At 46.0% G+C, this 12627-nt stretch overlaps 1 non-coding gene and 1 pseudogene across 1 annotated transcript; one reads left to right on the forward strand and one right to left on the reverse strand.

The window, feature by feature from the left end:
- Nucleotides 1-546: 546 nt before the first annotated feature.
- LOC131809968 (large ribosomal subunit protein eL31-like) lies at nucleotides 547-928 on the reverse strand (annotated as a pseudogene).
- A 334-nt stretch (nucleotides 929-1262) lies between these two features.
- On the forward strand, nucleotides 1263-1369 carry LOC131810623 (U6 spliceosomal RNA). Its single transcript, XR_009345627.1, has one exon. It is a non-coding gene; the product is annotated as a U6 spliceosomal RNA (small nuclear RNA).
- The last annotated feature ends 11258 nt before the right edge of the window (nucleotides 1370-12627 follow it).

Genomic DNA, 12627 nt, shown 5'->3' on the forward strand with positions numbered 1-12627 from the left:
GAACAATTGCTGTTTACTGTCTTGTTGATTTTGGCCATTCTAACTGATGTAAGGTGGTATCTCAGTGTGGTTTTGATTTGAATCTCCCTGATGGCTAATGATGATGAACACTTTTTCATGTGTCTGTTAGCCATTTGTATGTCATCTTTGGAGAAGTGTCTGCTCATGTCTTCTGCCCATTTTTTGACATGATTATCTCTTTTTTGAGTATTGAGTTTGAGGAGTTCTTTATAGATCTTGGATATCAGCACTTTGTCTGTAGTGTCATTTGTGAATATCTTCTCCCATTCTGTGGGTTGCCTTTTTGCTTTGTTGACTGTTTCCTTTGCTGTGCAGAAGCTTTGATCTTGATGAAGTCCCAAAAGTTCATTTTTGCTTTTGTTTCCTTTGCCTTAAACTGAATTTCTTGTGAGCAAGAATCTTGCTTTTTTATCTAATCTAATCTGGTTTTTTTTAGATTTTTATCTAATCTGACTACCTGTACATTTAATGTAGGCATTTAGACCATTTACATTTAACATGATTTTTTTTTGAAGTTTTATGCCTTTATTTGACAATCAGCAATAAGTTCTCATCCACATTAACTCTTCAGATTTTTGAAAGTGGTGACTCGTACATAGGTAATCAATGTGTAGAGCTTGTTGGTGAATCTTTAACCTCATTATATTTTCTGGACAACCATATGGATACAATATGCAACATTCCTTATTTCTTTGATATAGACAGTTTTGGTGAGACTGGTGTCAATGTAAACATATGGAGTTCCCATCTCTTTCATGGCAAATTTCTGAATCTCTTTGAGTGCCCGAGGGGCACGCTTCTTGAAACCCACTCCATGGATGCACTTGTAAATGTCAGTGTGTTCCCTGATCCCTACCTCATGGACAGCAGAATGACCCTTCTCACCACCCTTCTTTGCAAGAGCCATTTGGTCAGGCCCTGGTTGGAAAGCAGATTTAATTATTAATTAATATTTGATTATTAATTTGGTTAGTTTTTTACCCATAAGCTTGCTCTTTGTTTTCTGTTTTTTACCTCTGTTCTCCATTCAATTTTTCTTCTTTTTCTGCCTTCTTCATGAATAACTGATTATTTTCCTGATTCCATTTAATCTTTTTTTTGTTGCCCTAAGACCTATAGCTTTTTGTCTTGGTATTTTAGTGGTCAATTTAGGGTTTATACTATATATTCTTACTTAACACTGTATTTCTCCAAGTGGCATTATATCACTGCACATTCAATGTAAAAATTCTGTAAGAGTAGTGCTTGCTTTGGCAGCACATACACTAAAATTGGAAGCATATAGACAAGATTAGCATGGCCCCTGTGTAAGGATGACATGCAAATTTGTAAAGTGTTCTACATTCTTTTTAAATTTTGTTTAGCCATGTACAGAAAATATGCTTATGACACAATTTGCCTCGAATTTGTTCCAAGTTGTGTATTTGTTTTCCAATTAAAAAGTTTACAATTTACACCCCCCCCAAAAAAGAATTCTGTAATAGTATACTTCTATTTCTCCCCTCTAGGGCTTTATGCTATGGTGGTCCTATGTTCCACTTCTCCATATGTTATAAACCCAACACTAACTTGTTGTCATTGGTATTCAAATATTCAATATACAAAGATGCAAATAGTAACAGAAACTATTTTATGTTAACCTGTGTAATTTCTCTTTCCAGCACTCTTCATTTCTTTGTGAGCTCCATCCCATATCATTTATTTTCCACCCAAATGACATCTAACATCCCTCGTGGCACCAGTCTGCTGGTGACTTACTCCTTCGGGACAGAAAAAAATTTTTGAAAAAAAAATTCTAAATTTGATGGAAAGTATAAACCCACAGGTCCAAGAAGCTCAACAAATCACAAGCACAAAAGATATAGAAAAAACTACACTAGGTCACATCATGATCAAAGTTCTAAAAGCCAATGGTGAAGAGAAAGCTTTGAAACTATCTGGAGGGAAAAGAAAGACACATTATGCAGAGGAACAAAAATAAGGATGACAGTGTATTTTCCCTCAGAAACAATTCAAGTGAGGAAACAGTAGAGAAATGTTTTAAAACACTGGGGGAAAACCCTCTTAGACTAAAATTTTAAGCTCAAAAGAATATCTTTCAAGAACAAAAGCCTTTTTTTAACACGTAAAATATGAAATATTCATGGGATTTGCCTTTTCAATCCTATCTTTCAGGAATCATTGTGTCTTCTTTGCTTGATGGCTATTGTCTGAAAAGTCATTGTTTCTTATATTTTTGTACAGTTTTTTAATTGTTCTGCATAGAAGGGTAAATCTGGTCCCTATGACTCCATCGTGGCCAGAAGTGGAAACCATAGCTGTAATTTACTAGGTATTTGTGTGATTTTTCTCCTGCTGTAGCCCACGTTCTGGGATGGAAGGGACCATACATACCTGTTTTTACTCTGGACTGTATCTTCAGCACTTGGAAGAGTATCTGCACACAGTAGGTTCCAACAATTAAATTCTCTAAACGTCTATGTGGTTGCACTTGGTTTAGTGAATCCCAGGGCTGTTCCATAATTCTCCATGATCTGGAAGATACTTTAGAAGATCCAAATTAAAATAGGAAAAGAGCCATACACCAAGATCAACGTTGAGAAAGGTCAAAGGAGGAGAAATAAAGCCCCAGGAAGGCAGAAAGCTAGAAAAGACAGAAGGAACCCTAGTCTTTCCCCTCCCCATAGCCAGCCTCACTCCAATTCCCCAAAACACTCCCCTTGCACCTATCCCTGGTATGGCCAGCCATTTCCCACCCACCCTGTCCATACCCACATATTCTCCACTTCTTCCCTTAGTCATAGAACCTCAAGTTCAACTGCATAAAATAAAAACTACATTTTCCAGCTTCCCCTGCTGCATGGTGCAGCCATGGGACTGACTTCTGCCAATGATATGTAAGTATTCCTAAGTGCCAGTCCCAGGCTGTGTCCTTACAGAGGAAGGGCATATTTTGCATGACATCTTACTCTCCCTTCCTATTGGAGAGGATGTGGATGGGAGTTGAGCCATATTTCATAAAATTAATAAGGCCAACAAATGAGGAATGACAAGACAAAGATGGAAGCAGGCTGTATCCCCAAGACTGTGGAGCCACCTCACGAGGTCCCAGTAGCCAACTCTAGAACTGGTGTGTGAGGGAAATACGGGATTCTGTCTTGCATAAGCCACTATTACGTGGAGTCTTAGTGTGTGACTTTCAATAGTGCTCAGAACCAGGCACTTGGCTGTTTTTTTGGGAAAGGCAAATTACTCAGAAAAGCCTATGTCCAGGAGAAAAGCCATCTGATTTTTACTTGTAACTTTGCACCCTCTAGGGCCAGGGGATCTGGGGCAATTTGATTAGGAAAGAACATCGTGGCGTCTGTTGCTGTTTGGAGCCTGGTGGGTTCCTGTCGAGGCTCTGACTGCAACAGAACACACAGTAAGGAGGAGATTAAAGTTGGACACAGGGAGAGGGCCCTCCTGGGCAGCCTCCCTTGCCCTCCCTGTCCCCTTTCTAGGCAGGAATCATTCTTAGCAGCAGCTTACTTCCCCTGCCTTGAGTTGGGCACGCCATCCACAGAGCAGGGAAGGGGAAGGGAGGAGAATTTATGGCACCAATGATGGGGATGACGGTTATGAATGACTGGCTATCCTGCCGTCACCCATCACACTCACAGGGAGAACCCTCCAGTGAGCGCTTCAGTGACCGAGTCTTCCTTCCTGCAGGGCACACTCAGCCCTCACCAAATATACCTAATATTTAGATAAGGGAGTAATGGGGAGATTTAGCAAACACCTTCCTGAAATCTAATAACAATAAATGAGAAAAATGGAGTAGGCTACTCCAGATAACCAGCACCAGAGAACTAATTAATGCCACTCCTGTCCTGAGCCAGGATGCTGGTGGCAGAGGCACCTGTCCAGGTAATTCATCAGCTTCAGATTTATGGACTCCTCGAAAGCCGCCCGCGCATCTCCTCCCCTCAGGTTTACTTGTGACACTTTTATCTAGATTTTTTTCAAGATCATTGATCTGCTCTGCCATTTCTTAAGGGAGGTGGTGGGGGAGGGGGATGTGGGGAGATGGTGGGGCTAGCAGATGAGCACCGCAGTGGGTGACATAATCAAATATTGATTTGCCAGCAATGATCCAGAAAAAATCAATCTGTTCAAGTAAGCCAGTTGTTTCCAACTGCCCCAAACCAGAGAATCTTGGTTTCCCATGCAAATCTTTGGATCCTTGATATTGCATTCAAGGCAAGGGGAGAGCCCACTGTGCTTGCACAGACAGGGATTAAGGCTGCAAATAGAAGAGGTGGCAGAGCTCAATTACTTCATTGGTAGAATGGGAATCAGGGGAGGGCTGCATGGTGTTTCCTAGATGCATGAACAAAGGAAGGTATTGAATCATAGAGAAAGGAATGGGGTGTTCCAAACCACCCTCCCTTCCTCCAGTACTATCAACATCAAACCTTACCAGCACAACGGAGCCCCAACAGTGAAGATTACAGAAATGAAATGGCATTAAGAGGTCATCCTGCTTTCAGTCTGGGAAGAGCATGTAGTTCTGATTTTACTGGTGAGTCAGCCAGGATGTGGAGGTCCTACAGCAAAAATCCCAGGCAGACCCTCAATGTGCAACAGCAAGGGCCCTGAGCACACAGCTGGCGCCATGCTGTGGGTGTGGCATCACGTCATCCTCCCAACAGCCCAATGAGGCAGGCTCTGTGATCTTCATCATCTTGGGTGTGTACACGTGCCTCGGTTTCTCACTTCAAAAGAAATATATCCTTGTTTTAAAAGGTTTTATCAATAGGGAAACTCATTTCACGCAGGAGCACTAAAATAAAAATTCAATATAACTACAATCCTGTCCTAAGATTTCAGACTGCCCAGTGGCAGAGACCCAGATAGGTTCTACATCAGAGGGGTGGAGGGATCTACAGTCGGAGCCAGTTGCACAGGGCTGATTGGGGTTTCAAGTACTGAGAATGTCACCCCACTCCTTCCCACCCTCTCTAGGTGTAATTGAGATGTGTTTTTTCAAGCTAATGCTAACTTCTTTTTTTTTTTAATTAACATATAATGTATTATTTGTTTCAAGGGTACAGGTCTGTGATTCATCAGTCTTGCACAACAAGCTACTGCTAACTTCTTTTTATCACTGTTTATAAAATTTCACCCAGCACACCGCCGGGATCCTTTCTTGGGTCTTCCACGGCCGTGGTGTTGGTAACAGAGAAGCGGAGTGGCTGTTCCTCTTTTGCCATTACCCCCACCTGCTCTGACTACAGCAGGGCCTCTGGCTTCCCCAACAGCCACCCCCCCGCCCCGGGAGACCAAACACCCTCTTTTGTCTGAGCTTCTGGCAGGACTGATGGACAGTTCAGGGGGTCTTGCTGGTCACCCCTGGCAACTGCCTCTGAGTTCTTCCAGAGCCTTCTCTGTGAGAGCAGCCAGTGCCAGCTTCCTCCCAGACACAGCCCTTCACCTCCCTTGCCCCACAGTGCCAGGCACAGGGCCCCGCCCATGTTGGTGACCGGGGGACATGCTCCTTCAACTGGATAGAGCTTGAAAAATTATCTGACCACGTGCTGAAGAGCTGCCTCAGACCAAGAAGGGAAACTGTTTATAAATGAAAATCCTTTTGTGTGGGCCCCTGGAGAGCAGAGCACTTCAAAGGAGCCTCTGGCCAATCCTTTTGTACACTGAGGAATCCCTTTCTCTTGTGAATAGCTCTCACTCCTGAGGTGAGACACACACGAGCATGCACACACATACACACAAACGCACACACAGGTGCACGTGCACACAAATTATTACACCCACACAAAGACGCACACACATATAAATACTACACATCTATAGTGCCAAAATCATATTCACTCACTGGGAAAACAAACAAACAAACAATTCAAGCAGCACAGAAATGTAAAGTATTCAGCTTCTCCCTGATTAGCTCTCCACATCCTCTCATCTAAGACGCTCGTTATTAACACTTGGGGGTATGTTTAGATGATGGATGTCTTCCTGCTCAGCCTCAGATACAACTTCAATTGATTTTTTTAAATGGCAGGAGGCAGGAAGTTTCAGGACACACAGAGACAGGTTCCTCTGTCCCCATTCTGTGGGAAGCGCAGGGCCACACACTGCTCCTATCCATCTGAAAGGCAGGGATGCCATGTTTCTGACTGGCCTCGCAGCTCACATTGACTCAGGGCATCTCGTGGTTGCTGGAGGCTGGGTTCCCCTTCAGCAGGACCTCTGCTTGCAAGATGGTGGCCCTTCAGAGTGGGGGGTGGACTCTGATCCTTCTCCTGACATCTTCAGGCCAGAACTTGTGGCCATTGGTGACATCCACTCAGCACATTCTTGCCTCACTTAAGGCACCATTAGAAGGCTCCATGTTTCCACAAAAATATTCAGAAGGCACAAACATAGTATCTAAAGAGAGAAAGTTCTAGAAAGGACCATGCTGCCCTCTGTCTTCTCTTCGCTCTGAGCAGAGATATAGACTTCCTTCTGAAGAGAACTCTCGGGAACTTGCACAACTTTATACAAGAGCTGGGCGTGTTTTCCGTGGCTTGGTCATCCCGCAGGGAGATGTGAGCCCTGAGGATGTCTGGGGAGGAGGAACTCGAGGCAGAGGAGCAGCAGGCGCAAGGACCCAGGAACAGGTACAGAGTTGGCAGGTTCAAGAAAAGCAGGAAGGCCTGCATGGTAGGAGCAGAGGGAGCAGGGAGAAGAGTGGTCATGAGGTCAGTGAGGAGGTAGAGGTGGGGATCTCCATAGATGTAGGTTTGGGCAGTTCACTGTAAGGACTCCACATTTTTCTCTAGTGAGAGCATTGAAAGTTTCCGAGCAGAGGAAGGACATGATCTGACAAGCCTAATGGAATCACATGAGATCGCTGGAAGGAAGAGTCTTGCAGGAAGTGGGAAGAAGTAGAGAGAGCAGCTAGGGGCTACTGTGATCTTCCATGATGTGATGGGGATGGGGGACCCAGGAGCAGGCCAGGGAGGTGATGAGAAGTGGTCAAGTTCCAGAATTCTTTCAAAGGAGGGCCAGCAGGTTTGTGGACAGATGTGACACAGATGCGAGAGGACTTGTGACCAAAGGCTTCTGGCCTGAGCACTGGGAGGATGGATGGCATTGCCTGCACTGAGACAAGGAGGGACAGGTCGAGGATATGAGACATCAGTTGGGGACATGGGAATTATGAGATGCTGCTGGACACGCAGGGGCGACACCAAATGGTGGTGGATGCACCAGCCTGGAGTTCAGGAACAGGCCAAGTTCAGAGGTCAATTTGCAAGCCATCAGCATACGAAGGGCATGTGAAGGTAGAGGGAGACTGGTGAGGTCCCCAAGAAAGGGAGAGGGGATTAGGAGAAGAGAGCAAGGGACAGAGCCAGGAACAGGACAAAGTCTACATACAGGTCGAGGGACCAAGAAGGAACCAATAAAGGAGACTGAAGAGCACCTGGGGAGGGAGAAGGAAAGCCAGGAAAGATTTCAAGAGAAGTCAGCAGCTATGCCAAATGCCCATAGGCCAAGTATCACTGAGAGTGGCTCCTTAGCCCAGTACGGGGATCGCTGGTGAGCTGGACAAGAGCAGCTGAGATGGAAGCGAGGGAGTGAAGTCTGGGTTGAGAGCGAAAAATTAGAGATGGCAAAGATGGAGGCTCTTGAGGCATTTTACTATAAAAGGAAGCTTCCTCATATCATATGATCTCCCTGATATGAGGAAGTGGTGATGCAACATGGGGGCTTAAGTGGGTAGGAGAAGAATAAATGAAACAAGATGGGATCGGGAGGGAGACAAACCATAAGTGACTCTTAATCTCACAAAACAAACTGAGGGTTGCTGGGGGGAGGGGGTTAGGGAGAAGGGGGTGGGATTATGGACATTGGGGAGGGTATGTGCTTTGGTGAGTGCTGTGAAGTGTGTAAACCTGGTGATTCACAGACCTGTACCCCTGGGGATAAAAATATATGTTTATAAAAAATAAAAAATTAATTAAAAAAAAAAAAAAAAAAAGGAAGCTTAAGTCGCCGAAGAGGGTTAATTTTGTTTCTGACTTCGCTGTTTCGAGATTGGAGACATAACACAGTGTTGTACATCGACATGAATGCTCCCAGGGAGCGGCAAAATTCAGGCTGCGGGGGAGAAGAAGGGATGGCGGCTGACACTTTGAGCAACTGAGAGGGAAGGAAACTTTGTGCCCAGTGGCCTTAGATAGTTCATGCTGTCAGAGGATCTCGGATCCATGAAGGATATCCCCATGGGTCCCCCAGTACCAGTGCTCAGCCTTCAAGAGGGTTAGCTGTGCACATTTGATTTTTATGTAAAGTAGCAGTGGGTGATTCGTATTTTTCATAAAGTGTTTTTTTATTCAAAAATATGTGACGGATAGCTTCCTGAGCCAGTGCACAGGGACCACACTCATTTTGGATCGATGAATCAGTCCAGAGATGGATTAAATATTAGATTATCTCAAATTTTTGCTCTTAGATTTTCACAGATAATGTGGACATCCTTGCAGACATGAATACATACCCTTGAGTATTTCAGAATGACCGACTCCCAGAAGTGAACTTGCTGGGACAAAGGGTATGTACATTTTGAATGTTGGCAGATGCTGCTCTAACGTCATCCGCTAAGGAGACCCTGGGAACATCCCACTAATAGGACTCAAGAGAGGGAGTATCAAATGGGGGGGGGGGGGGTTTGGGGGTTTGGATTTCCGGTAGCAGACTCCCTGCAGGCAGTTCAGCCTGAAAGTGTGTTGGGACTAAAGGTGGTGAGATGCTCCTCTCCAGGCTGCGGGAACATGCCCGCCCGGGTGGTCCAGTGACTAGGAAGGAGGAGAACTGGACAGGGGGCAGAGAGAAAGAAGGTGAATGGGGGACAGCAGCACAGAGCTGGGGAGCTGTGGGGTACCCTGGGGCAGGGAATTGGGGCTCTGGCCGGCCCCACAAACCACTCACATGGGGCCCCTGGGAAGGCTGGTCCTCTCCCTGCCCAACCACAGCATCTGAGGCCTGTGGGTGCAAGGAGGGGACAGACAGGAAAATAAAGTTGTCAGTGTCCAGCCAGAGACAGCGGGACGCCCACTGACGGTCACCCTCCTCTTCTTCCTCACTGACACCACCCCCGTTTTGTTCGCAGGCACCAATTTCCCAGCTTAAAAGCCTTATGCTCACCCCCAATAGTCAGTCCTGTGACACAGCTTGGGGCCCTGAAACGGGGCATCAGCAGGGCTTGAGGTGGACCCTGCAACCGCCTGTCCTGAGAGGGGCCCTGTGGCCCAGCGGGGGAAGCTGTGTTGGGACGTCAGGGGCGATCGCACATACTGAAGACACTCAGGGGGAACACAGGAGGACACCGGGCCCCAGGGCACCTCCAACTGCCAGGCCTTCACCAGCCCCCCGCCTCATTAGGAAGCAAACCAGATTTGCTTACATCTGTTGGCCAGGCTCCCCTTACTCAGCAGAATGCCGTCCTCTCCGAAAGAGCGTCGGGGAGTATCGCCCTCGACGCACAAGGACGACAAGAAGCCTGGTTCGGATGCATCTTCTTTCTCTTTATTTCCGCAAGTCTACACACTTATATACGCTTACATGACCAATCAGTGAGCAGGGTACAGGAGGGAGTGAATCAGGCTGTGCACCTAAACGAACAACTTCGCTAGCAACCAATGCTGTTTACTTCCTCTTTGGGCATTCTGCTTAGTCTCATGAGGCAATCCTAACCTGGCAACTAGCCAGACGCCATCTTTTAATGGCGGAGGCTGCCCTGGCCAGGGGCCTGCCTCCGACAGGGGAGCGGGGGGGGAACAGGGCAACAGGCTGACCTCCAGCAAACCAGGCCCCCGCCCTCTTCATTGCTGGCCAGTTTCGAGGGTGCAGGGGCCAGACCTCTCTGAGTCCCATCCCCCTAGTCGGTAACAAGGGTGGCACTCCCAGAACGCCAGCCTCCCAGGAACAAGAAATGAGAACATACTACAGACTCTGCAGCTTCTGTCCTAGGAAGTGGGGAGACAGGGGCTATCTCTGACCAGTCAGCAGATGACCTTGGACAACACCCCACTAACACCAGCCCTGCTTTGCAGTCTGACCCTCCGGGGTCTCACATTTCAGTAGGACAGTGGATGGGTCCCCCTTGTGGTGAAGGGCGACATTGTTCGGGGGGAGGGGTCGTCAGTGTGTAAGTGTTGACTTCAGGATGGTCAATGGTCCCACTCAGGGCCATGAGAACAACGGCTTGTGGTGCAGCAGTGAGGCAAGGGGTGTGGGGGGAGAGTGTTCCCTTGGAATTCTCCCCTTCTCCCGGGCCTCTGTGTCCTCCCCTGTGACATGCGGGGTTTGGGCTGGACGACCACGAATGGCCTCATCATCTCTCACACTCTTGGAGTTACCATTGTTACTTTCAGACCAGCAGCGAGGCAGGCTCGGGTGATGAGGTAGGGAGTCAGCTATCAGTTAGGAGTGTAAGGAACCCCAGGACCCCCAGGGAGAGGTCTCCAGCAGGGCCCAGCTGGATACATCTGCTGAGACCTCATCTGTCCACTCATGAGGAAGGATGGAAGGGGCCAGGGAAGTAATGAGGGAGCCCCTTTCCTGCTTGCCCAGGGCAAGATGGACTGTGGACCATGCTGGCTGGTCTGCCTGGTGTGAGTGAGAGTGAAGCTTCTCTTGCAGAGAATTCTCTGTAATTTTTAGTTCAAAAGTGTCTCTGAGCAGGTGAAATCCTGCTGGGACAAGTTCTCTCCAGGACCACCTCTCTCTCCCACTAATGGGCTGTGTGACCTTAAGTTAAAGTCTATTTTGATTTCAAGTCTGATATTATAGCCATCCTTGCTGTCGTCTTGTTTGCTGTTTGCACTGAATATCTTTGTCCATCTTTTCACTTTCAACCTATCTGAGTCCAAAGCGAGTCTCTTGGAGACAGCATATGGTTGGATCCCGTGTTTTTATCCATTCTGCCAGTCTCTGTCTTTTGAGTGGAGAGTTTAATCCATCTACATTTAATGTAATTAGCGATAAGAAGGGACTTAATTCTGTTATTTTGTTATTTGTATTTTATATGCCTGATAGCCTCATTGCTCCTCAGTTCCTGTGCTGCTGTCTTCTTCTGTGCATAGTGAATTTTTTGTAGTGAAACGTTTGGTTTCTTCTCATTTCCTTTTGTGTGTATGCTGTAGCTATTTTGTTCATGGTTACCATGGGGACCACTGCTAACACCCTAACGTTGTAACACTTTCTTTGGAATGCATACCAGTGTGGCTTCAATAATATACAAACCCTGCACTGTAAAACTCCATCCACCCTGCCTTTCAGTTACTGATGTCACAAAAGTACATCTTTGTTCTTTGTGTGTCCAAAAACACAGACTAATTGAGTGCATTAATCTTTCGCATTGCTGAGAGAACAAAAGGTAGAGTTAAACCAAAGTTGCAGTGCTCGCAAAATATGTATGTTGGTTCTCTTGCTGGTGTCCCTCTGGTCCACTGGGCCATTTCACCTCTTTAAAAATCTCTTTCTTCCTGTTCCCACACCCATTAATTCCTATCCTATTTTCAAATTCACTGATTCTTCTGACTGCTCAAATTTGCTTCTGAATCCCTCCAGGGATTTTTTCATTTCAGTGATGTTATACTTTTCAGCTCTAGAATTTCTTTTTGATGTATTTTTATTTATGTTTGTGTTTTATTTTTGCATTTATTGTATTGTATTTATCTTGTATTATATTTTGTATAAATATGTATTTATATTTATGTTTTCTAATTATTTATTGATATTTCCATGTTATTCACATATCATGTTCTTGAGTTTCTACCCACCTGCCTGTATTTCTTCACCAGCTCTATGATAGTCATTTAAAGGTCATTGTCTAGTAAATCTGCCATCTGGTCTTTCTCAAGAACAGCTTTTGTTTATTTTTTCCCCCAATTTGAGTGGACCATCCTTTTTAGCTCCTTGGTGTGCTTTGTGTTTCTGTTGTTGAAAACTAAATATTTGAATCTTACACTATGGTAACTTCAGCAACTAGAGTCTTCCTTCCCCTTCTCCATGGTTCACTGGGGGGTTTTTGTTTGTTTGTTGGATTTTTACAGACTGTCTCTGTGCCAGGGATAAGCCTGAGGTATAAACTTAAGGTCTTCTCAGGCCTTGCCTGAGGCCATGCCTTCACCTGGACATGGACAGTAACTTTCTGAATTCCTCTGTATGTGTGTTGCTTCAGAATGTCCTTGTCCTTAAATGTCTGGCTCCAAAAAGACGAAAAAGAGAAAGATTAAGGGGGGAAAATGCACCAGGCTTTTAGATGGCCTGGAGTCCCTTCAGCCAGAGGATGGGAGGCTGGCCACCCTGGTGATGGGAGTCTCACAGGTCTGTACCCCCATAGTCACCAGCACATATATCAACCACAAGGGCACAGATCTGGGTATTTGGAGGACAGTCCTAGCACCACTGTCACTCCCACAATCTGCATGCAAGCTGCTCTAAGAGCACCACCTGCACGGGGCTGAGCCTGGGGGATGGGTAGCCACTACCAAGCCAAGAGCTGAAAGTAAGCAAAATTAACTAAGGCTTTTTGGCAAAGACTTCCTCTAGGGG

This window comes from Mustela lutreola, chromosome 10 (assembly GCF_030435805.1).
Source record: "Mustela lutreola isolate mMusLut2 chromosome 10, mMusLut2.pri, whole genome shotgun sequence".
Taxonomy (NCBI): Eukaryota; Metazoa; Chordata; class Mammalia; order Carnivora; family Mustelidae; genus Mustela; species Mustela lutreola.